We start from the raw sequence: 25,334 nt of genomic DNA, 5'->3' as shown, positions 1-25,334 counted from the left end.
TACCATGTACACTTATGAACATCCTTGTGTTCAAACTTGGTGTTCATTATGGACAATCCATGCCTGGCACAGAAGTCCAATAACAATTCACCATTCGGCTTTAGATCGGGCAGGCCGTTCTTCCCAATCACGCCTCTCCAGGTCTCCCAGTCATTGCCAACATGAGCATTGAAGTCTCCCAGTAAGACTATGGAGTCTGTAGGCGGGACCCTTTCCAGAACCCCACCCAATTGCTCCAAGAAGGCCGAATACTCCGACCTGCTGTTTGGTGCATAAGCACACACAACAGTCAGAGTTTTCCTCTCTGCGATTTTAATTCGCATTGAGGCGACCCTCTCGTCCACCGGGACAAACTCCAACTGCACGGCTGCCAGCCGGGGACTCGTGAGTATCCCCACACCTGCCCGGCGCCTCTCACCCTGTGCAACCCCGGAGTAGGAGAGGGACCAACCCCTATCAAGGAGTTTAGTTCCAGAGCCGACACTGTGGGTGGAGGTGAGCCCAACTATATCTAGTTGGTACCTCTCAACCTCCTGCACAAGCTCCGGCTCCTTCCCCCCAGTGAGGTTACATTCCACGTACCAAGAGCCAGTTTCTGCCGCAGGGGCCTAGGCCACCAGGGGCCCCCCCGCAATCTCCCACTGCCTATACGGCAATGCACCACTCCCCCATGCTGGACCTTGCGGGTGGTGGGCCCACATGGTTCTCCCACGTTGCCTCTTCGGGCTGAGCCCGGCCGGGTTACGTGGGCTGCCCGGCCACCAGGCGCTGCCGGGGGACGCTACCCCCCAGGCCTGGCTCCAGGGGTAGATCCCGGTGACCCTCTCCCAGGCAGGGTACACGATTGTCTGTGTCCATTTTTCATAGAGGATTTTTGGATCGAGTTAGTCTGGGTCTTCACTCCAGACCTGTTCGCCCTGGGAGACCCTACCAGGAGCATACTGCTCCCGACGACTTAGCTCTGAAGATCCCTAGACCACACGAGCCCTTCTGCCTCGACAAGGCCCCAATCCAGGAAGGGGAATGTTCATTTGCTTATGTCAAATTGTGATGCAGCTAATCAAGATTAAGATCACTTTAATCCAATTATACCATCAACGTAATCTTTCATGTACCAGCCGAATGAATCTGCTCCCCTTTATTACTATTATTCACGATAATGGAGGTCACAAGATGAGAGCTATAGGGCTATGGATTTAGACTGAAGGAGTGGAGAGCTGAGAATGATGTAGTCTATTCATAGAAATGAGAAGTGCCTGATATGTGTAGAGTGATTCAGATGTATAGAAAGTTTCAGACCTCCATGGAGGAGAGTTCTGTGCCCACAGACATTTGCATGTGTCAAAAAAGTGCCGTCTTCATCTCTGCATTTATATTCATGATTTAATTCAGCAGACTGTTACATACTCTAATAGAACCAGGATTAGAACAAACAACATGTTAGTAAATGTGCTTTAAAGGGCTCATCTAATGGAGAACCACCTTTTCCTTGATCGTTGCATGCTGTTCACCCCCCGGTTCATCCATGGAAACTAAACAGCCCATTTTGAATTCAATGTTTTTGTGATGCCATTAAAAAACAACATACATACACACACATTACATATGTCCACCTATTTAGCCTATAGCAGTTTAGCCTTGATCCTTCACGCTGAATATATAAGGAGAAAAGAATTCCACCTATTCTTCAAATGTTTAGCATAGTTCAGTGTTAAGATGTAAACAGTCATTTAGAGTCATTTAGAGTGGTTTGCAGTGAAATGGTTCATTGTAGAGACTGTAGAGATTTCTTTACAGTGGTGGTGATAGAAACCAGGGGTCACCATGTCTGCAACACAAATGTAGCCATTGTATTTACTATTCAAACCCACCAGTGAACCTGCACGTCTTCTGAGTTTTTATATGGAATTATGATGACGGTTAAATAGCGGATAATCTTAAATAATACGTTTTCTTTGGGGAATATTTTGCCTCATATTGCCCTGCATGTAGCCCTCCACCATGAATGAATTTTAAGGCCTAAATCTTCTCAAAACCATTGTAAAACAATTTCTCAGATCAGGCAGTGTAATCATAACCATTTCATGTAACAACTTTCTGTGAGGGAGCTTTTAGAGGTAGACATCTGGTTCTTATCACCACCTTTGTGAACAATTCTGACTCGTTAAGTTTGTCTAGAATGGAGCATTTCACACAAAACCACTAAGAATGACTTTGGTTACACCTTAACCTTTAAAGGCACAAAACTGTGCAAAAACAGAATTATCCTTTACAATTAAACAAAAGTTTAATTGTAAAGTATAAAGAGAGGTTAGAAAATGGATATGTAAAAATGAATGTTTTTGGGACATAAAATCACACAAATGTCATAAGTGGATCTCAGGGGGAAAAAGCAAAAAAAAAAAGACTGTTGTATATGGACCTTTGAAACAGGATGCTGAATCTGAGCATGTGAGAAGAAATTAATGGGAATGAGAGAGTGGTGTATTGATAGACAGAAAATTAGGTCTTTCACGTTTCAGTAGATGAGTGTTAAAAGCTTTCATAGGACTGAAATGCACGAACAGGAACATGAGTGATCACATATTAGGCACGCACACACTTGCGTGTGCTTGAGGCACAGTGATCTTGACGTGTAATGATGCAACAGCAGTAGAGTGTGCAGTGTAAATCTGCCAAAAACAAATTCTTGCCCTGCTTAGAGCATTATTTTGAATTAATTTTAACTAAAGCCACTTGCAGCAGATGGGTCTCAGCAGACGTGAGGGGACATCGCTAAATATATGAATAAATAAATCTAGACAGGTCAAATACAACTCAAGATGAAAAATGAAAAGTAAGCCAGCAAACTGCTGCGAAATAAAATCAGCCTTGCTGATGAATAGCTGGTAATAGCACATTCATGTTTGAAACGCATTCAGGAATAAAGCAGATAAAGATAAACTCATGAACACTGCATTCAGCTGCATTAAGAACTGTGTGTTGGTTCATGAAATGGGTTTTCATAGCCGAGGAACTGCACACAAGCCTAAGATCACTATGGGCAATGCCAAGCATTGGCTGTAATGGTGTAAAGCATGCCACCACTGAACTCTAGAGCAGTGGAAACACGAGTGATGAATTACACTTCACTATCTGGCAATCTGATTGACAAATCTGGGTTTGGTAGATGCCAGTAGAATGCTACCTGCAGGAATGCATAGTGCCAACAGTAAAGTTTGATGATGGAGGGATAATTATTTGGGGCTGTTTTCCAGTGTCTGTCGCTTAGTTCCAGTGAAGGGTAATGTTAGTGCCATACAAAGACATTTTAGATAATCATATGCTTCCAACTGTGGCAGGGGAAGTTTGGAAAGGCCATTTCCTGTTCCCGCATGACTGTGCCTATGTGCACAAAGCAAGCTCCATAAAGATGCGGTTTGACGAGTTTGGTGTGGAGGAACTCCAGTGGCCTGCACAGAACCCTGACCTCAACCCCACTGAACACCTTTGGGATGAGATGGAACATCAATTGTGAGCTAAGCCTTCTCATCCAACATCAGTGCCTGATGTCACAAATGCTCTTTTCACTGAATGGACACAAATTCCCACACTCCAAAATCATGTGGAAAGCCTTCACTGAAGAGTAGGAATTTTTATAGACACAAAAGGTGGCAACTTTATATTAATATCCATGGTTTTGGAATGGGATGTCCAACAAGCTCACATAAGTTTGATGGTCAGGTATCCACATACTCTTGGCCATATCTATAGTGTGTGTTCACAAAAGCAAGAATATTAAGAAAGAAAACATCGATTTGGGGCTTCAATAAAACTTTCTTAATTTTAGTTAAGATGAAGATCAGAGCACATTTAGGAGTCATTCACACAGAAATTTAAATGATTCCAAAATGTTCTCATCATTTTGTCAAAGTGGTATCTATTTTGCACCTTTAAACCCCAGAATCAGAATCTGAATCAGATTCATTGGTCACACACAAGGAATTTGGATCCAGCCATTGGTGTCTCTCTAGTATCAAATGCAATGCAATATGCAAACAATGCACAAATAGTAACAGAGTGAACAATGTACACTAAATAACAGAAAGTAAACCTGTATTTGGTGGTTTTATTTCTTACATATAAAAAAAAACATTTTTCTCCAAGATATTTGAGAAACATTTCTTTTTACCTGAGTGGTGCAACTTTCTGAAGGTTTCTGAAATTCTTTAAATATACCAACTAAACTAATTCCAGCTGGTGCCCAGTCTTTTACAGGCTGGAGGCTGTTGAGAGTAAATACAGCACTGGTGTTGGAGACTGCAGAGATTGAGAGGCTTTGATCATCTGAGATTGATAGGTAGGTGGAAAGTCAGCACAGAATTTACAGCTAATATTTGTTCTTCTTTGAGCATGCTGAAAGTTTGATGGGTCAGAGCTAACTCAGGTCATGCAGGTTCCTTTTCTTTCTTTTTCATTTTTATTAAGCTAATTTTTTAGAACATCTTTCTTTGGCATGTCTGCCATGTTAATAAAATATTAACTTTGCACTGCATAGTTTATCTCTGCTTGTGATGGTTCAGTCAACAAATTTAATTTACACAATATTCCCTTCACTATACATAGAGTGAACTATTGTTCATGCTGAAACAGTAGTAGCAACCATCTTGAAGCCTGAATTTCAGCTCTTTGTTAATAAAACTGGACTGATATAGTCAAACTTTCTAGTCCTTGTAAGGACTTTGGCTTCAGCATTCTGGACTAACTGATACTTGTTAAGGCTTTTGGTGGAACAGTCAGCAGTGCATGATAGTAATTTTTACTTTACACTTGCTATCTTGGTGATGGAATATCCTCTCTTAGTTTCTTCTACCACTGCTGTAGTGATAACTCCCAACTAATCCTCTCCTTAATACCTGCTGACAGTCACATCTCAGCACGTCTGACTTATATCTCTTCATAAAGATTAATTTAAAAGACTACAAGAGCCAACCAAAGTGCTGTACAATTAAACAATTAAAATTTTTAAAAATGTACAATTTACTATACAAAAAAACACATTAAAATATATTACAAATATAATAGTAAATAAAATCAAAGTAGGAATTTACCTGGATATGCAGCTAAGAACTTTAAAACCATTTAAAATGACATAAAAGCCTGGGAATATAGTTGTGTTTTTAAATTAGACTAAAAACATTAACTGTGCATGACATCCTTAATTGAGACTAATAACTGCTCCACAGTTTTGGGGTAGCAACAAAAAATGCTCTGTCAGCTTTAAAACTTTAGTTAAGGAAGTGTTAAGTAATTGCTGATTGGAGGACCTTAAAGCTCATGAAAAATACCTTTTACAGCTTTAAAAACAACCAATAATCAACAAATAAATAAAAGCATGCATGACTGTTTCCAGGTCTTCAAATGCTAAAGGGGATTTAAGCTTGGTAATTGTTTTGAGTAGATAACAAGCCTGCTCTGATCACTAAGTTGATTTTTTTTGTCAAATTTAAGCACAGAGTCAAACATAAAGCCAAAACACCTGGCATGGCTATGTATATTTAAAGAAAACAAGCCTAAATGATCAGTTATAATTTTTTATGGAATCCAGATGACCAAATTTAACTGCGTTTGTTTGATTATCATTCTGTTTTTTTTAAAAATTGGACATTCAACTTCTACTATCCTAAAGACAGTCATCCACAGCTTGCACAGAGCAGTTTTCACCTGCACTGTAAAAAGTAGCTCGTCAGATCATGTGGTAACAATTAACTAGTTTTATTCAACCTAAATAAATACTTTGATTGAATGATTCTTTCAATGAAAGTATTTTTTGAGTTGAATAAAGCTAGTTTCATTGCTTGTTACCACATGACGTAATTTTTTAAGTAGATCTGATGAATGGAAAAAACTTTTTACAGTGTGGTTCAAATGGGAGATATAATTGAGTATCATCCGCATAACAACGGTAGGAGATGTTATGTTTACATAAATCCCTAGGGGAAGCATGTATAGAGAGCAATATAGGACCCAAAATAGAGCCCTGAGGTATTCCACAGGTGATTGCTCAAAGGACGAAGAGAAATCACCAAGAAATTATCAGAAGTTTCACTTAAAAAGCTTTATTCTTAAGGTACAAGGCAAACCACTATATGACAGGTCCCCAGATACCAAATCCACACTTAAGGCAGTCAAGGAGAATGTTATGATCGACTGTATCAATGCTGCATTTAAGTACTAACCTTAGTACTTTTTACTAAAGGATTAAAATGGACTTTCCAGAGTCCACAATTAACAGTAAGTCATTAGTTACTTTAAGAAAGATGTACTCATTGCTGTAATGTGCTGCGATTGAAATTTGTCAGAAATATTTTTAGCTAAAAATTAGCATATTTATTTAAAAAAACACTTTCATTAGAGCCAAAAAATAGGATAATTTAGAGATATCAGATCCAGAGTGGGCTTCTTCAATAAAGGCTGGACAGCTGCAGGTTTAAAACTGGCTGAGACAAAAAGAACTATAGATACAACCCCGTTTCCAAAGAAAATTGAGACATTGTGCAAAATGTAAATGTAAACAAAATGTAATTATATGCAAATCATCTAAACTCTGCATTGAAAATAGTACAAGAACAATATATCAAATGTTGAAACTAATAAATTATGTTTTTGGATTTCTCCTTTTTTCATATTTTTCATTACATAATATGCCAAATGATTTCAGGTAGCCAAGTTTATCATCCAGACTCTTTTACTACAGAAACCATACTGTTGTAATGAATGCCGAATGTGGTTTACCATAGACAGAATATGAACAAGTCAACCAATTTATCAGTGCTTAAAGCCTTTGGCTGTAGAAAACTTAATGTACTGTGAGCAATAAGCAGGCAGACAGCTCCTTAGAGGTGAATGTGGGATAAAATAAAAATAGGATGCTGTATATAAAAGAATAAATCTTGGGAACGCCGCATGCTAGAGCCTTACTTTTTTTTCCCCCGGGAGGGTAGTATTGTGTCATTCCAGTGAGGGCTCCGGTGGGATCAGATGCCTTCTGAAGCTTTGAAATCCAGACCTGAACTGTACTGTTTTTTTGGAGACTTTGTGATATTAATCCATAATGACAAATCCAACACTGTGATTATTTATCCATATTACAAAGAGTTATAGCTTTGATGTCGCATATGATGTTGCATGTTGTCGACCTGTAGGGTTAAAAAGGATAGGCTGGTGATCAGACAGAACTGCATCAGTTTTTTCCACATTGCCAACATCAAAACCAAATAATAAAACAAGATCTAAAGTACATCCATGCATATGTGTTGGGCTAGTGACAGTCAATTGAGACAAATTAGAAGACTCAATATAGTGTAGAAGGGCTTTGAAGGACAACAGATACATATATTAAAATCACAAAAGATAAGAATTTTTTCTGATTTAGATAAAAATGGATCTCAGGAAATCATTCATTATCAATTCCTTGATAAAGACCCTATTGGTTTTTGGTGGTCTATAAACCAGTGCGCATAGCAACGGGCTTAAAAGATCTAATTTACATAGCTGCACTTCAAAAGACAAGTAGTTGTCCACTGGCAGCGATCGGTATTTGAACTGATGCTGATAGAATGTTGCTAGGAAGGACATGGACAATTTGCTCGCCAAAATCAACCAGATTAACTCTACTTTATGTGGAGTGGCTACTGATGTATCAACAAGAAAAGAAACCATGGCTGAAAAACTCAATCAGTGCTGGATAAGAAAGATTGGAAGAAGCCGAGAGCTGTCTATCCAATATCAAAGATGTTACTGCATGGTTGACAAGTGATGGCGAGTGAAACAATAAACTTTTTTCAATAAAATTGCGTTGAGGATCTTGAGAACAGGAGCCAGCAGAACAATGTATGATTGATTGGTTTGAAAGAGGGCCTGGAAACAGGTGAAATATTTAAGTGCTTGCAAGACATTGTTTCTGAGGGACTGGGCACTGGTTTGGATCCAGAGTTCTAAATGGAGCGGGCACACCACACACTCACACTGTGACCACCTGAGGATCAGCCAGGCTAGCGCTGATCAGATTTCTGCGCTGATCTCTGAGAGGAATTGAGTAGGGTGGGTGCAAACTCCAGAAGATCTGTGTGAGTTCACATTCACTTATCAGCACCTCTGTGCTGGTAAGGGAGGGGCAGGGTCTTCACAGATGGCAAAGAAGCAGAGTGATTTATTAAAGAACACTATAGCAAAAAAGACTCATGGAACAAACTGAAACACACCATATAACAAAGGTGAAATGTGCTGTTTAGGTTTGGTGGGCTGGGGGAGTTGACTGTGCTGTCTGTTTACAGTTAAGCTGGCACTGTGCCTTACGGACCAAAATGGTTAGTTTTGTTTGTTGTTCAGAGATAGTATACCTGACAGTTTCCTTGTTTGTTTTGGGGTTTTTGTGTTTTTGTTTGTTTGTTTTATTCTTACACATTTAAAATGTTCGACTGCCTCAGCTTGATATGGAAAAATGGTACAGCAGCATGTTGTGTTACACAATTTCTCAGTTGGCTAAAGCCATACATTTTATTTTATGCATATCTGTGCATGTCCTAGGATATGGAAATGATTAATTCTGTTAAATTCGTTTCACGGAATATCACTGGTTGTGAAAATCCAATCAAAAAGAGGAAGGTTTTGTCATATCTTAAACAGCAGCAGGTTGGTGTTGCAGGAAACGCAGGTGAAAGATACTGAAGCTCTTAAATTCAAACAAGACTGGGTGGGGCATGTATTTTCATTTATGAGTAAAAAAAAAAATGGGGTGATGATCTTAATCAACAAAAGATTGAGTAATGCTCATTTTGTAATGCTTAAAGAATTAAAAGACAATTTTGGAAGAATTATTTGTGTTGAAGCCTTTATCAATGGAGTTAAAGTGGTATTGTGTAAAATATGTAACGTGCGACCAGAGAGCAGACGCTCGCGGATGTAAAAAAGTGATGAAGCTTTACTAGAGTTATTGTCGTTGGTACATAGGCACAGCAAAATACACTGAAGACGATCAAACACAACAGGGCTAGGCAGATCAAAGTCCAGAGTACAGGCAAAAGTCCAAAACCAGATATCAATCCAACCAGGCAACAGTACAAAAGGGCAAATCCGAAAATCCAAGAAACGAATCCAGAAACACAAGGTCATAACAGGGGAGATCAAAAAACCAGAATGAACGCTCAGTAGTTTTCAAGAAAACAATACCTCGCAAAGGTCCTATGCTAAGCCCGGGCTAATATACTAAACTAAACAGATCACATGACATAAACACACAGGTGAGAGTGATCAGTATTCCGGAGAGCTAGAGCGGCGATTGGTTGCTGCTGCTCTTCCTGGTGTCATGTGATGAAGCGGAGGATTCTGGGAATCGTAGTTTGGAGGCTGGCTGGCCGAATACGTGACAAATATATGTGCCTAATAAGGAAGATCCAGGTTTTATTAACAAAGTTAACAAGATCTTGGGTGATAAGGAGGGACAAATTTTTAGCGGTAAATTTTAATCAAGTTGTTGATGCTACTCTTGATAAAAGCAAGTTTTGGGGCTCAGTAATGCCTAGGGATAGGGCAGCAATCCACACTCTAATAGAGGACCCTGGTTAGTTAATATATGATGTGATTAGTAAACCCGTGTGATGGAGAATATACATTAGCATCAAACTCTATCACTGAACAGGCAATAGATTGTAAAATTGGTTAAATCACACCCTCAGATCATGCACCGGTAGAACTTTACATTGATTTGAATACAGAAACAGGACAAACAGGAAGATGGCTAGTGAACACCATGCTATTGCAAGACGAGGAGTTTAGTACCCTACTGGCAGAGAACTTGATCTCCTTTTTGAAATGAACGGGACTACAGAAAACTACTATCATCTTCAGTATGGGAAGCATCCAAAGCATATATCAGAGAAAAATTAATTGCTCAAGCATCTAAAAGAAAAAAAAAAGGATGAACCAGATAGAGAAATTAAAAATAGAAATTTGCACCCTACAAAAGTAGCCAGCAAGAAATTAGATTACCTATATCAGGCTATATGCAGATGTAAATTTGAGTTGCATATATAACATAAAAGCAGAGTATGCACTAGATTGAGAACAATTTTTACAAAGAAGCTGGTGAAATCCTTTATTAAAGCAACAGAACATGGGTAATCCCAGTTATAAAGAATGGAGATAATTTGGTTTCATCATTAAAGGAAATAAACAGTGTTTTTCAAACAATTTTGTACCCAACTATACATGTCATCATCTAACCCTGATCCATAACAATTGAAACAGTTTTTATTAACATAAATCTAGCAAAATTTACTCCAGAACCAACTCTCTGGAATCTCAAATTACAGAACAGGATGTCAGAGTTGCCATTGCCAAATCACCAGGTGCAGATGACTTTCTAATAGAATATTATAAAAAATATGTCTATATATATAATATCTCTTATATTAAGTAATTTAAATCTGGATCCCCACCTGCTACATTCAATGAATCTTTGATATCATTAATTCCTAAAAAAGATAGAGATGTGAGAGATCCCTCAAATTTCAAGCCTCATTAATGTTGACTGCAAAATATTAACATTAAAATATTAGCTTCCAGTTTGGAGAAAATATTGCCTAGAATAATACATAATGATCAAGTAGGCTTTATTTGGGGCAGGTCCTCAGTCGACAATATGAGACGATTATTACATCTAATGTTGTTGAACTCCTCAAGTAATTCTTCTCCCTCAACGTCATTAAGGCTTTTGATAGGGTTGAGTGGAGTTTTCTGACTACAGCCCTGACATTTTTTGGGTTTGGTCCTGGCTTTAAATCATGGGTGAGAATATTATATAAGAACCCCAAGGCAGCTGTTGACAAATGATATAATTTCTTCATTTTTCAGCATCTCCTGAGGAAGATGTCAAGGATGTCCCCTCTCACCTTTAATGTTCATGATTTTTTTAAAAACTTTAGCAGCTATGATTAGATCAGACTCAAAAATTAAAGGAGTGAAAGGAGGGGGAAAGGAACATAAATTAATGTTATATGCTAATGACATGTTACTATAAATTAGTGACCCTCACAACTCTATACTCCCATTAATGTATACCATACAATCATATTCAGATCTATCAGTTTATAAAATAAATTGGACCCAATCTGAAGCTATGACACTATCTAAGATATGCCATCCACATGGTGTAACTCAGTTTGATTTTAGATGGGTCCCAGTTGGAATTAAATATTTGGGAGTATAATTGAATAGAAACCTGGAGGAAGTAATGTTGTTAAATTATGAACCGTTGTTGAACAAGATGAAAATAAACATGGAGAAATGGAGAAAATTGCGTTGTCCCTTTGGTGCAAAGCTAATATTATTAAAATGGTGGTTGCTCCCTAGTTTAACTACATTTCCATGATGATCCCTATGAATATTCCAGAATCTGTCTTTAAGCAATATGACAAAATCACTAAAGATTTTCTCTGGGAAGGCAAGAGGCCCAGAATTAGAATGCCTAAGATGTATTCCCCAAGTGAAAGAAAGATGTGGCCTTGGTCTTCCAGATGTGAGGATGAACCACTTGGTTGCCAGGTTGATTCCAGGTTAGAATGAGTAACTGTAGAGCAAAGCCTGGCCTTACCTGGCATTTAAATCCTATATTGCCTCAAACAAAATATGTGTGGAGCAAAATTCATAAATCTTTTAAAGTATCACATTTCATGCAGCCATAGGCCTCATTTTGGCATAATTCTGAAATACAAATACGTAAACAAACAGTGTTTTGGAAACAATGGCAATCTAAAGGGATAAAGATTGTTAGTGATCTTTATGAAAATGGGATATTAATGTCCTATTCCAATTTTTTAAAGAAATATAACTGTGGAGACAGCAGGAATTTCTGGAAGTATTTACAAAGTTTATTCAGAGTAATTTTAATGTTAGAGAAAGTAAGAAAATATTAAAGAAAATGCTAAAGAAAATAAGGCATTGTATTATATAGAACATCTAAACAGTTCATTAGAGATACATATGGGAATCTCAAAAACAACTAGAAAAGTGCATTTCCTAAAGGAAACGCGAAATGGTTGCGCCGCGGTTACTATGGAATTCTGTAGGATGAATGAGGGATGAAAAAAGTACTCATAGAGGAGTGTGGGTCAGTAAGGCGGTGGATAAGAGTTTGGAGTGAGTACTTGCATTTTAGTGGGTGTTGGGCAAAGAAGTCATAGAATTTGAGTGGTGGTAAAAATTAATGGGACTCTTTGGGAGGAACGAAGGATGAAAAAAATGACAAATAGAGGAGTGCGGGTCAGTGCGCCTATAGTTTAGAGCTTGGGGACCTTCCCTGAATGAGTACATGCATGTTGGTGACTGTCGGGCAAAGAAGTAATAGAGTTTGAGAGGTGGCGAAAATGAATGGGAGAGGAACGAGGGATTAAAAATGACAAAAAGAGGAGTGTGGGTCAGTATAACTGTGGATTAGAGCTTGGAGACCTGATCTGAATGATTACATGTACTTTGGTGGCTGTTGAGTAAAAGACTGATTAGGGCTTTGTTGCAAAAGAAAATAAATTGGACTCTATGGGAGGAACAAGGGATGAAAAAACGACAAATAGATGAGTGTGGGTCAGTGTGGCTGTGAATTAGAGCTTGGGAATGTGCCCATGCATTTCGGTGTCTGTTGCACAATGGAAAAACAGGGTTATGGTTTGGCCAAAAATGAATGGGACTCTAAGGGAGGAACGAGGGATCCAAAAAAAAATTACAAATACATGAGTGTGGGTCAGCATGGCTGTGGAATAGCGCTTGGGGAACTGCCCTTAATGAGTACATGCATTTTGGTGACTGTCAGGCAAAGAAGAAAGAGTTTGAGTGGTGGCAAAAATGAAGGAGGTTCTATGGGAGAAACAAGGGATGAAAAAACGACAAAGAGATGAGTGCAGGTCAGTATGGCTATGGATTACAGCTTGGGGCTGTGCCCTGAGTGAGTACTTGAATTTTGGTGGCTCTTGGGCAAAGTTATTAATAGGGCTTGAGTTCGGACGAAAATGAATGGGACTCTATGGGAGGAATGATGGATCAAAAAATGACAAATAACGGAGTGCGGGTCAGTATAGTGGTGGATTAGAGCTTGGGGACCTGCTCTGAGTGAGTACATGAATTTTGGTGACTGTCGGGCAAAGAAGTAATAGAGTTTGAGTGGTGAGAGTGGTTCCTCTATGGGAGGAACGAGGGATGAAAAAACGACAAATAGATCAGTGTGAGTCAGTATGGATATGGAGCAGAGCTTGGGAATGTGCCCATGCAGTTCGGTGTCTGTTGCACAATGGAAAAACACATCTATTGTTTGGCCGAAAATAAATGGGATTCTAAGGGAGGAACGAGGGATGAAAAAATCAGAAACAGAGGAGTGTGGGTCAGTATGGCTATGGATTACAGCTTGGGGATGTGCCCTGAGTGAGTACATGCATTTTGGTGGCTGTCGGGTTAAAAAGCAATAGAGTTTGAGTGGTGGCAAAAATGAATGGGACTCTAAGGGCGGAACGAGGGATGAAAAAACGACAAATAGAGGACTGCGGGTCAGTATGGCTGTGGATAAGAGTTTGCAGCGGTTCCCTGAGTGAGTACTTGTATTTGGGTGGGTGCTGGGCAAAGAAGTAACAGAGTTTGAGTTGTTGTAAAATGAAAGGGGCTCTACGGGAGGAACGAAGGATGAAAAAAACGACAAATAGAGGAGTGCGGGTCAGTATGGCTGTGGATAAGAGTTTGGAGCGGTGCCCTGAGTGAGTACTTGCATTTCGATGGGTGTTGGCCAAAGAAGTAAGAGTTTGAGTGGTGGTGAAAATAAATGGGATTTAATGAGAGGAACGAGGGATGAAAAAATGACACAAAGAGGAGTGCAGGTCAGTATGGCGGTGGATTCGTTCTTGTGCTAGCTAAGTGCAATTCCACCTTAAAAGCAGTTCCACCGTAAAAAAATCATTATGTGTGCTGACACTGCTGAGCATTAGGCTGGGAGCGGGTGAGACATTGGGCTCCGTGTGTGAGTTTGGATGGGTGTGTGAGTTAACGGGCCATAGTGACATCATGTCTGGCATGCTGCCAACAGTCCGCTCAATGTAAGTCTATGAGAGAGATGAAAGAGGGAATAAAACGACAAACGGATGAGTGCAGGTCAAAACGAGAGTGAATTTATGCTTGGGGGCCTGCCCTGAGATAGTGTATCAAAAACGGTGTCAGGGCTATGGTTTGGCCGAAAATGAATGGGATTCTTTGGGAGGAACAAGGGATGAAAAAACGACAAATAGATGAGTGCGGGTCAGGACAGCTGTGGATTAGAGCTTGGGGACCTGCCTGAATGAGTACATGCATTCTGGTGACTGTCGGGCAAAGAAGTAATGGAGTTTGAGTGGTGGCAAAAATGAATGAGACTCTGTAGGAGGAATGAGGGATGAAAAAACGACAAATAGAGAAGTGCGGGTCAGTATGGCTGTGGATTAGAGCTTGTGGACGTGCCCTCACTGAGTACATGCATTTTGGTCGGGCAAAGAAGTAATAGAGTTTGAGTGGTGGCAAAAATGAATGAGCCTCTATGGGAGGAACGAGGGATGAGAAAACGACAAATAGATGAGTGCGGGTCAGGACAGCTGTGGATTAGAGCTTGGGGACGTGCCCTGAATGAGTACATGCATTTTAGTGACTGTCAGGCAAAGAAGTAAGAGCTTGAGTGGTGGCGAAAATTAATGGGACTATATGGGAGGAACAAGGGATGAAAAAACAAAAAATAGAGGAGTGCGGGTCAGTATGGCTATGGAATAGACCTTGCAGGTGTGACCTGAATAAGTATATGCATTTTGGTGACTGTCAGGCAAAGAAGTGATAGAGTTTGAGTGGTGGCGAAAATTAATGGGACTATGTGGGAGGAAAGAGGGATGAAAAAACGACAGAAAGAGGAGTGTGGGTCAGAATGACTTTGGATTAGAGCTTGGGGACTTGCCCTGAGTGAGTATATGTAGTTTGTTTGCCGTCGGGCAAAGAAGCAATAGAGTTTGAGCGATGGCGAAAATGAATGGGACTCAATGAGAGGAACGAGGGATGAAAAAATGACACAAAGAGGAGTGCGGGTCAGTATGGCGGTGAATTAGTTCTTGTGCTAGCTAAGTGCAATTCCACCTTAAAAGCAGTTCCACCTTAAAAAAATCATTGTGTGCTGACACTGCTGAGCATTAGGCTGGGAGCGGGTGAGACATTGGGCTCTGTGCGTGAGTTTGGATGGGTGTGTAAGTTAACGGGCCATTGTGACATCATGTCTGGCATGCTGCCAACAGTCCGCTCAATGTAAGTCTATGAGAGAGACGAAAGGTGGAATAAAACGACAAATGGATGAGTGTGGGTCAAAACGAGAGTGAATTCATGCTTGGGGGCCTGCCCTGAGATAGTGTATGAAAAACGGTGTCAATCGGACAAGCAGAAGTACCTTAGATTGGCATGCAAATGTTCACCCCATTCATTCTCTATGGGAAAAAATTCCGCAAAATTCCGTTGCCACACGGAATCCGTGCATCCGATCAAAAAGCTGCAAACAAGCACGCATCACACAATCAGGCTGGACAATCTGGAGTTGGAACGGTGTTGATATCTCGAAAGCTGCGGGACTAGTTACGGGACAAAAATAAGAATAATACTAAAAAGAATAATATAAGTCGGATAACAATATAGTTACTAGAAAAGTGCATTTCCTAAAGGAAACGCTGAATGGTGTGCAATTTAGAGATAGCAGATGCATGTTTGTCTGATCACAGACTTATCTTGTTTGATGTTGCCATCCCATATTCTTCTTTCAAACGCACTCTGTCATCATATTGCACACGCCCTGTTATGCCTCATGCAGTCAGTTAGTTTTCAGCTGCCTATGTAATTTCTCCTCTAGTTTGTATTATTGAGAGTCCTCCTCAATGTACTATCATTGATGAGCTGACTGCCTTGTTAAATTTTACATGTGCCGATACTATTGATTTAATTGCTCCGCTTAAAGTCAGGAAACACAAAATAAAGTCTCAGCCATGGCTCAATAATGACATTCGTGCACTTAGACAGCAATGTAGGAAGGCAGAACGGAAATGGAAAAAAGACAAGCTTCAAGTCTCCTACCAAAATTTCTGAGAATCTTTAACTAACTGTTAGTGCCTGGTGAAAGCTGCTAGATCACAATACTTTGCCAACATAATGGCCAAACATTCCCACAGTTCTAAAGTTCTTTTTAATACAATAAACAAGGTACTGCATCCTACCATTACATCAACACCTGAGGCAACTGCTGACAGTTGTGAAGATTTTATGAGGTTTTTATCCGTAAAATTGACAATATAAGAGCACATATCTCATCTCCGGCCCTTGACCCCTCTGGTTTACCTACAAGTTCTGTTCTCCTTAATGAGTCTGAGCCTGTGTCATTGTCTGATGTAGTTATGAGTATGAGGCCTACCACTTGCTCCCTGGATAAGCTTCCCACACCAATTTTTAAAGATGTGCTGTCGTCTGTTGGTCCGAGTATTTTGTCCATAATAAATAGCAGTCTCATCAATGGCGTAGTTCCTTCTTGTTTTAAACATGCTGTCATTCAGCCTCTTTTAAAAAAGCCTGGCTTGGATTCATCCGTCCTGAACAATTTTAGACCAATCTCTAAGTTACCTTTCTTGTCAAAAGTTTTGGAAAAGGATGTCTTTATTCAGCTTTCTTCATAACTAAACATACGTAATACCCAAGATATATTTCAACCAGGTTTTAGAGCACACCACAGTACTGAGTCTGCTCTTCTTAAGGTAACCTCAGGGATCTGTTTTGGGCCCTATTCTGTTCTCTTTATACATGCTCCCTCTTGGGTCCATTTTTCAGAAGTACAAAATCCCCTATCACTGTTATACAGATGATACACAGCTCTACTTCTTGATTAAACCAGGAAAAATGTCTCTCTGCACCTTATCTTTGATTGTCTGAGAGATATAAACTGATAGATGTCTAAGAACTTTCTTAACCTAAACCAAGACAAAACAGAAGTTATTATTTTTGGAAATCTGGAATCGACTGAGCTATGGCTAATGATCTGGGGCCTTTATCATCTTATGTACATAGCCACGTAAGACATCTTGGTGTTATCTTTGATTTGGCTCATAAGTTTGAGAAGCAAATATTTAAATTAAAAGCATTCTGTCTTTTAAGGACCTGGAAACTGTTGTTCATGCTTTTATTTCCTCTCGTATTGACTATTGCAATTCACTGTACTTGGGAATCTGTCAGTCAGGGTTGTCACGTCTGCAGCTGGACCAAAATGCGGCCGCTAGGCTCCTGACTAGTACCAAGAAAAGGGAGAGCATCACCCCGTACTTGCATCATTGCACTGGTTACCAGTAAAATATAGAATTGAATTTAAAGTTTTATTATTCATTTTTAAAGCATTGCATGGCTTGGCTCCTAGCTATATCTCTGACCTCCTCTGCTTCCATTCCACCCTTATGAGTTCTACAATCTTCTAACCAGTTGCTCTTAGCCATTCCATGGTCTCGGATGAGACTTAAAAGTGACTGGGCCTTTTCTGTAGCTGCCCCAAGATTCTGGAACAGTCTTCCGCTTTTCATAAAGGAATCCTCCACAATAGAGGTTTTTAAGATTATCTTAAAACCCATCTATTTTCTCAGGCATTCAAGTATTTTTAATGATTATGAACTCTATAATCTGTTCTGTCTTGGTTAGTTCTGTCTTGCCAGTGTAGCTCTTCCATTTTGTTTTATTTTGCCCTTTTTGTTTTATTGCTTTTTATTCAATTTGTTTTGTATGCATGTTCTTATTTCTTCTCCTTGTTCAATGTATTGTAAAGTTTTGATTAGTTATTATTGTTTTGATTAGTATTATTGTGCAGCACTTTGGCCAACACTTGTTGTCTTTTAAATGTGCTATAGAAATAAAGGTGACTTGACTTCACTTGACTATGGCAGAAAGATCTGGGTTGTAATATTGATGATGATGTGTGGCTCAGAATCCTGGCAAGCATAGGTTGAATTATTAGAGAGGTTAAAGGAAAATTCATTCAGTATAAGATTTTACACAGGTACTACTGGACACTATCCATACTTTATAGATTGGGCATAGTTGATAATGATTTGTGCTGGAAATGTCATACAGGGATAGGCACCTTTTTTCATATGATTTGGGAGTACTCAGTAACATATCCATTCTGGGGTAAAACTTGAAATGTTGGAAAAATTGTTGGGACTTATGTTACCTCCGCAACCTGCCTTTGCCTTCTTGCAGATAGAACAGAAACTGCAAATATAACAAGTGGTGAATTTAATTTATTAAAAGTTGGTATAATTACAGCTGCCAGGATAATATTGCGTAACTGGAAAAGCAATGAATGGCTACTTTACAAAGTTGTACATATGTGCAGTGTTATACCTGTTGTATATCACTGATAAAAAAAAATGGATCACAAATAAAAGTGCAAAAGAAAGTTCAGTTCATGAGAGACAAAGTAGTCATTTACAATAAAAGTCATATTTGCCAGAGACCTAACATTCCCAAGCATCAGTCTAAGTTTATCCAAGGTTGAGCTGGAAGAAACATTTGGTGATGTATACTGGGGATAGCGGAGATTACCAAATTCACTGTCACGCTGGATCTACAGAGATGCAAAGTTCATAAATCTGTGGGGAGAGAGGTGTCCTGAAGTTTAAACGCAGCAGTTCCGAGAGTGAGTAGTTACATGGATTAAATTAGACCTATTATGCTCATTTTCATTGTTCATAATTTTATTAATTAATAGATTGACAAGCTTCAATGTTCCAAAACCACATTATTTTTCTCATACTGTAAATCTCTATTCACTCTCTGTTGGAAAAGCTCTAGTAGAGCTCCTGTGTCTTTAATCCCCCCTCCTGAATAGCCCAGTGTGCTTTGCTTGGTCAGCTTGTCCACTCTGTTCTGATTGGTCAACCACCATAGCAAACCAACCCCTGTCTTGCAGTCTGCAAATGATTTCTTCTCTCCTGAGCAGCTGTAAACACCACTGTGAGAGAGAGAGGAGAGATTTACTCCCTCTGGCATGTACTTTAAGCTTTGTGACTTTTGCAGACCGTTTACATGCACAAAAACAGCACTAAAAGACCGGCAACATGAGAAAGTGGAGACTTATTCACATGCTGCATGGCACAAACAGAGTGGAGCAGGGCAGAGAAGGCTCATGTTAGGCAGGTGAAATATTGACCAGGTAAGTGAGGAAGATGTGCTCAGGTGATGAAATGAACTTCCTTTGGAACAGCAGAGTCTCTTGCTGTCTTCAAACACCAAATGAAGACCATCTTTATGTGAAGCACTTAAATGAAAATTTATCAAGCACTTATTATTATCTTAATTTTGTGTTTTGTATCCAGCGTTCTAGGTACTGGCACTGGCTTTTGTTTTCTGGACATGTCTAAACTGAAGGGTAGTTTGAAGTCTAATTAATTTATTTGTCCTAGCTAGGATAAATTCTCTGAGTCAACAGCAAAACACTTTTGTAAGTTGCTCTGGATAAGAGCATCTGCTAAATGCCATAAATGTAAACTTTAGACATTTGTGTGCATGTAGAAAACATCTTATGGTGCTTTTTCACTGCATGGTACAGCTCAACTCAACTCTACTTGCTTTTGGTACCAGCTACATTATTTTGAACTGCAGATATAGTACCCCTCAAAGTAGCTGGTTGTCATAGCGATGCCAGATGAAACTGCTGTGATGAGGAAACAAATTTTGTTAAGAAGAGGGTGATGGCAGCAAGATATGCTCATCTGGTAGCTAAAGTTAGCACATGTGTTTAGGGTGATAGTCATAATTGTCTCCAATCAATCAGTAGTCTGCAGTTTTTCTACATCACCATTTTACCCATCTGTGCAGTGAAACTCCCACATACATGCACACTAGTGAACACACACACTAGGGGGCAGTCAGCACACTGGGAGCAGTGGGGGGTTAGGTGCCTTGCTCTAGGGCACATCAGTCATGTCCTCTCGGCTCAGGGGATCGAACTGGTGACCTTTCGGTCACAAGGCTGGCTCCCTAACCTCCAGCCCAAGTGACAAGACTATTGTTTTCAGAGTGATAAATCTTTATCTGTGTAGCAAAGTCACAAACTCTTCAGGAAAGTCTTCAGAAGCTCTTAAATACATACTATATCCGACCTCCACCAGGGAGACAAGGCGAGCACATCATCACTAGATGTTTTATTGCACAGTTGCACAAAGTACATCAGAGGCACAATGCGTCACAGCATTCAGAATCTCACTGATACTTTTGTGGTTTATCATATTGTGTTGTTTTTAAAGGAAAGACAAGAAAATCAATACCAAAGCAATGAACAGGTTAAATGAAAAAGGCAATTTAGTAACACTACTTTATAACAACTGCCTGATATGAACTGTTTCTATGCCGCAACACATGTATAATGTAGTATATAACACCATCCAACATTTTATAAGATGCTCAGTGATAATTAGAAATATATGAATTCTTCAGCATACTGTCATATTCAGAATAACAATATCACTGTAAGTATAGCTTGTACTGCATTCTGGTTCATTCTGGATATTGACCCTGCCACCCTACAAGACATTCTAACAACTGTGGGTACATTTCAGGACAATTTTCATCAATACATTTTAATCTGAATACACACACATATTCTACCAAACATGGCTACTGGGCTGATTCACAGGCCTCTCTGCAGCACAGATGGCTGACCTATGAGGAAAGAAAGTGCACACCTACAAAATCTGTTGGTTGCATGTTCAACACACTGTGAATCATGAACCTTCATTTTGTCACAGTTTTAATAAGGGATTAAAAATGACTGAAAAAGGGAATTTTGCTAAGATCATATAATTGTGATGATTATAATACAACTGAACTACAAGACACAACCTGTGTTTTTATTGGATTAGATGTAGGGATGGATCAATACCGCTACTGGTATTGGGCCGATACCATGCTCATTTACTCATACTCATAATCATACAAATTCACTGATACCATCTGATACCATGTGATGTAAGCCAAGTGTGTGCTGCTGCACTAATGAGCAAATGCAGCAACGGAGGCTCTGCTCACACAGAGAAGTGTTACTGACTCTGTAACAGCTGGACCCAAAGCCACTGGTCACTTTATACATTCCACCGTGGCAGATTCCTGCCAGACCTTCACTATGAAACATCCCGCTTAAACAAACAATCACAACTGCTTCCCCAATATGGTTGGAGATGTAGCCCAGCTAAACAGAGGCAAAAAAAGTCAACATTTACTACTAAACTCCATATATGCTAACTTACTCTGTTTCACTGAATAGAGTAGCGAGGTATAAATGATATGACGATTTTTTTTTTTTTAAATAGGCTGTCGGCATACTGTACTGTCCTACCATTTACATTCATGCCTGACTTTTAGCTAAAATGCACAGTGTTTGCAGCGCTAATCAGTTTCTCAGCATGTTTGTTCTGTATTTGGTGTGCAGCATGTTATTTTTAATGGAACAGCTTTATTTGAAATTGTTAATAGACAGAGCTGTCTGTAGAGGCTGTGTTTTAATGCAACATGGACTGAGCGTTTTTCTACAGTGTGAATAAATAAATTTGTCTGCATGATAGACTATTCAAACGTACAGTGCGAGTCACTATGCTTCTAAAATAGCACAGTGTATGTCTGGCTTTAGAGGACGTTTAACTTCAGCTCAATCAGCCAAACAAAAGACTCTGAGAAACTCCACACAAGTGCGCTGTGGATGCGTTAGCCTCAGGTGCTTTAGCCGATGTGATTCCTGCTTCTCTTTGCTACAGAGACTTATGTTGAAGACAACAATGAGGAGCAAAACTACAGCTGCACAGAAGTGCTTTTCTGACATGAAACAAAACCCGATCTTCTTCACTGCAGTGCTACTTAATCCAAGGTAGTGTTAAGTCATATAGCATAGCTAGCTAATGCACTTCATTTAACATCAGCTACATTTTAATGATTTAACTGTTGAGGTACATTGCTCTCATTTACGCTAACAACAACTCAATTCTCAGTAGGTTACTCATTATGGTATCGGGCTTGGCATTGACGAGTACTAAAAAATGTGCTTGTACTCGGTCTGAAAAAATGGCATCAATGCATCAATGCTTGTGCTGTGGAGTTTCTACCCAATGAGTTCTGCAATCGTCTCTCAGTTCTGAAAATTTGAGCTGCCTCACTCCTGTGAGACTAACACGACCTGTGTCATTATGATGTTTCAGTGACAACAAAGCGGGTACACATTGTACCGAGCCAGGTGCCGATCAATCTGCGCAAATCTGCATTCAGCGAAGACCTAATGAGTTCCGTGAAATAAACAAAAAGTATGCCTGCAATTTTTATTTTATTTATACGTTTTGGGTGAAAACAAAAGGGTTACATTTTTGAAACATCCAACTGAAAGTGATCCAATCAGGACTGTTGTCTCCATGGTATCTAGGTAGATCCAACCAAGCCCTCATATTGGTTCGGACCTCAGGAGCTGGACTGAAGGCCCTACACATTAGATTAGCTACCAACATAATTAGAAAGTGGCAGAAGAATCAACGCTTTGATTTACAATGGAACCAATTTAGAGAAAGAAACAGCACACTAGTCCTTCTGGAAGTTCTAGAAATGCCACTGACTAAATACGAGCCAGAGTCTGAGCCAACTTCAGTGCTCTTATGAAAGAGTCACTGTGAAACTGTTACAAGGTAAAATAAATACTAATGTCTGTAAAAAACTTTAAATAAAACATGGAATGTCTTTTTGAAGCTTTGAATATCAGCCAGAAAATGTTCATGTGAATTGATGAGAGCTCAGCACTAGCGCACTACTAAAATCCCATGGCAGAAAGGAACAATAATGTAGGTTTCTTTTTTTTCATTTTTGACCCAATCTTGATAATTATGAGCCATCTGAAGGCCCAGCTCTAATAGTTACAGTATATCTTGGTTGCAATATTTCTAACTGTCTCTTTGTTAAGCTAGGCTATCTTTTACAATAAATGCTTAGCATTTTTTTATTAAGGAAAAACTGAAAGCAAGACATAATCAGACCAATAAAACAAGCTTTCAAGTGATACATACATACATACATACATACATCATCTAAACCACTTATCCTTCTGGGTCGTGGTGGGGTGCTGGAGCCTATCCCAGCTGTCATTGGGCGGAGCTTTTAAGTGATATTGATCATATTTTTGTACAGATGCTATTATGTTACTTTGGCAAATTCTTACATTCTATGACCAAAAAGTGAGATGATAAGAATTAAAAACATACTGCCACTGCACTAAATTATTCTTTGACATGCCAGCTGCTCTTTATTTAGTGTGGTAACTTTGTGATGAATGAGCTAATAGAAAAGCTCTAAAAAGCCTACATTAACTTCCATTAAAAATGTAACTTTTTAATCCTTCTCCTGTAAAGTTACTATGCGGGAGATACAAGCTTTTGTTCTGAAAGCAACAACTACTGCATGAAATTGTATTTTAAAAAATCACCTGCACACTGCTGATCTAATTCAGAGGGGATGAGGGGATTTTTTTCAAACATATATTTTCAATATATGTTAGATAGTTGGGAAAAAAGTACATAGCCAAGTTGCAAAGGGGTGTCAGATACAATTTAAAAAAATTTTAAAACTAATTAAACCAAAAATAGATGATGTCTTATTTAGTTAAAGTCAGCAAGGCAAAAAGACAAAAAGAAATAAGAACTGGCCTGGAATCATTTCTTCAATGCATTATGATCATTTAATTCATCATATTTATGATTATTCATGTATTCTGCTAAAATATTTCTAGCAACATGTAGATCAGATGAATTTTAGTGACACAATCGAAAAAAAAAGGAATTGCCACTGTAAGTCAGCAAAACTGATTCTTTGTACTGAATGTGTATGATAATATTACTGTTAATAATACTATTTGGTTTTGTGTTTTAATACTAATGTAAAACATGAGATACCAATATGATCATAGTAATTCTAGGCATATTTTACAGTTTTATGTTTTAATTTGCTGTATGTAAGTTATAGCCCCCCTTCACTGGTCAGACCCAACCTGCACCTTGAACCAGTACATGAAACATTCTCCTCATTAAAGACTGACCCCTGCCTCCACCCCTCCCCCCAACCACCCCCCCACCCCCTTCTCACCTTATCTCCATCCACCAATCCAGCACTTCACACAAGCTTAGAGGTAATAATGTGGTACTAATCTCCACTAGCGTAAACACAGACTCTTCTTGTCCTCATACCTGTTTCTCGTTCTTGTTGGGGTTCAGGTGAGTGACGGGTGCTACCTGTGTGGGCTTGCAGCACCCGGCGCACATGTACTTCAGAAAGCAGAGGTAGGCGCTGCCAGACATGATGACCATGACAATTATGATGACGGTGGCGCTGAAGGTTGGGGAGACAGAGTCCTCCAGCACCGACTGCAGACCTTCACCAGACAGACTCCCCCTCACAGCTCCACCAGCAAAAGATACAGCCTTCGGCCTGCCTGTGGCGTGTCCTGAGAATGGGGGAACAATGGGAGAATGAGAAAACAGAGAATGGGGAACAGGAAATGAAGGGAACAACGGGAGGATGGGGGAATTGGCAAATGGAGGAACGGGAGAATGGGGGAACGAAGAATGGGGGAATGGGAGAATGGGGGAACAGGAGATTGGGAGAAAGGGAGAACAGGGGAACAACAGAAGAACGGGGAATGGGGAATGGGGAATGTAAGAACAGGGGAACAGAGAAATGGAGGAAAGGTAGAATGGGGGAATAGGTGAACAGGGGAATGGGAGAATGGAGAAATGGGGAAAAGGAGAATGGGAGACCGGAAGAATGGAGAAACAGAGAAACCAAGGAATGGGGGAACAGGGAAATGGGAGAATAGGCGAACAGGTGAACGGGAGAATGGAGAATGAAAGAATGGGGAATAGGAGAATGAGGGGAACGGGAGAGTGGGGTTACAGGAGAACAGGGATATAGGAGAAAGGGCAAACAGAACAGGGGAATGAAAGAACAGAGAACAGGAGAATAGGGAACAAGAGAACAACAGGAGAATAGGAGGACAGAGAATGGGGAATGGGAGAACAATGGGAGAACAGGGGAATGGAGGAAGAGAATGGGATTTCAGGAAAAGAGGAACGGGAGAATGGGACAGCACGGAATCAAGGAAACAGAACAGGGAATAGAGTATAGAGGGACAATGGGACAACAGGGAAAAGGAATAGGAGAACGGGAACAGCGGAACAGAGAAATGGGGAATAAGAGGATGGGAGAACAGA

General features: G+C 39.7%; 1 long non-coding RNA gene across 1 annotated transcript in view; it reads right to left on the bottom strand.

Moving 5' to 3' along the window:
* LOC118802610 overlaps window positions 1–24,513 on the bottom strand; it is a 55,567-nt gene extending 31,054 nt beyond the window's left edge. The window contains exon 1 of the long non-coding RNA XR_005006801.1: window positions 24,312–24,513. This is a non-coding gene — a long non-coding RNA (uncharacterized LOC118802610). The remainder of the gene's footprint in view (window positions 1–24,311) is intronic.
* Between the last annotated feature and the right edge of the window lie 821 nt (window positions 24,514–25,334).

Source organism: Colossoma macropomum, unplaced genomic scaffold (genome assembly GCF_904425465.1).
Source record: "Colossoma macropomum unplaced genomic scaffold, Colossoma_macropomum, whole genome shotgun sequence".
NCBI classification, from domain to species: Eukaryota; Metazoa; Chordata; class Actinopteri; order Characiformes; family Serrasalmidae; genus Colossoma; species Colossoma macropomum.
Note: the sequence above shows the minus strand (reverse complement) of the source record. Positions and strands in the feature narration are given on the sequence as shown.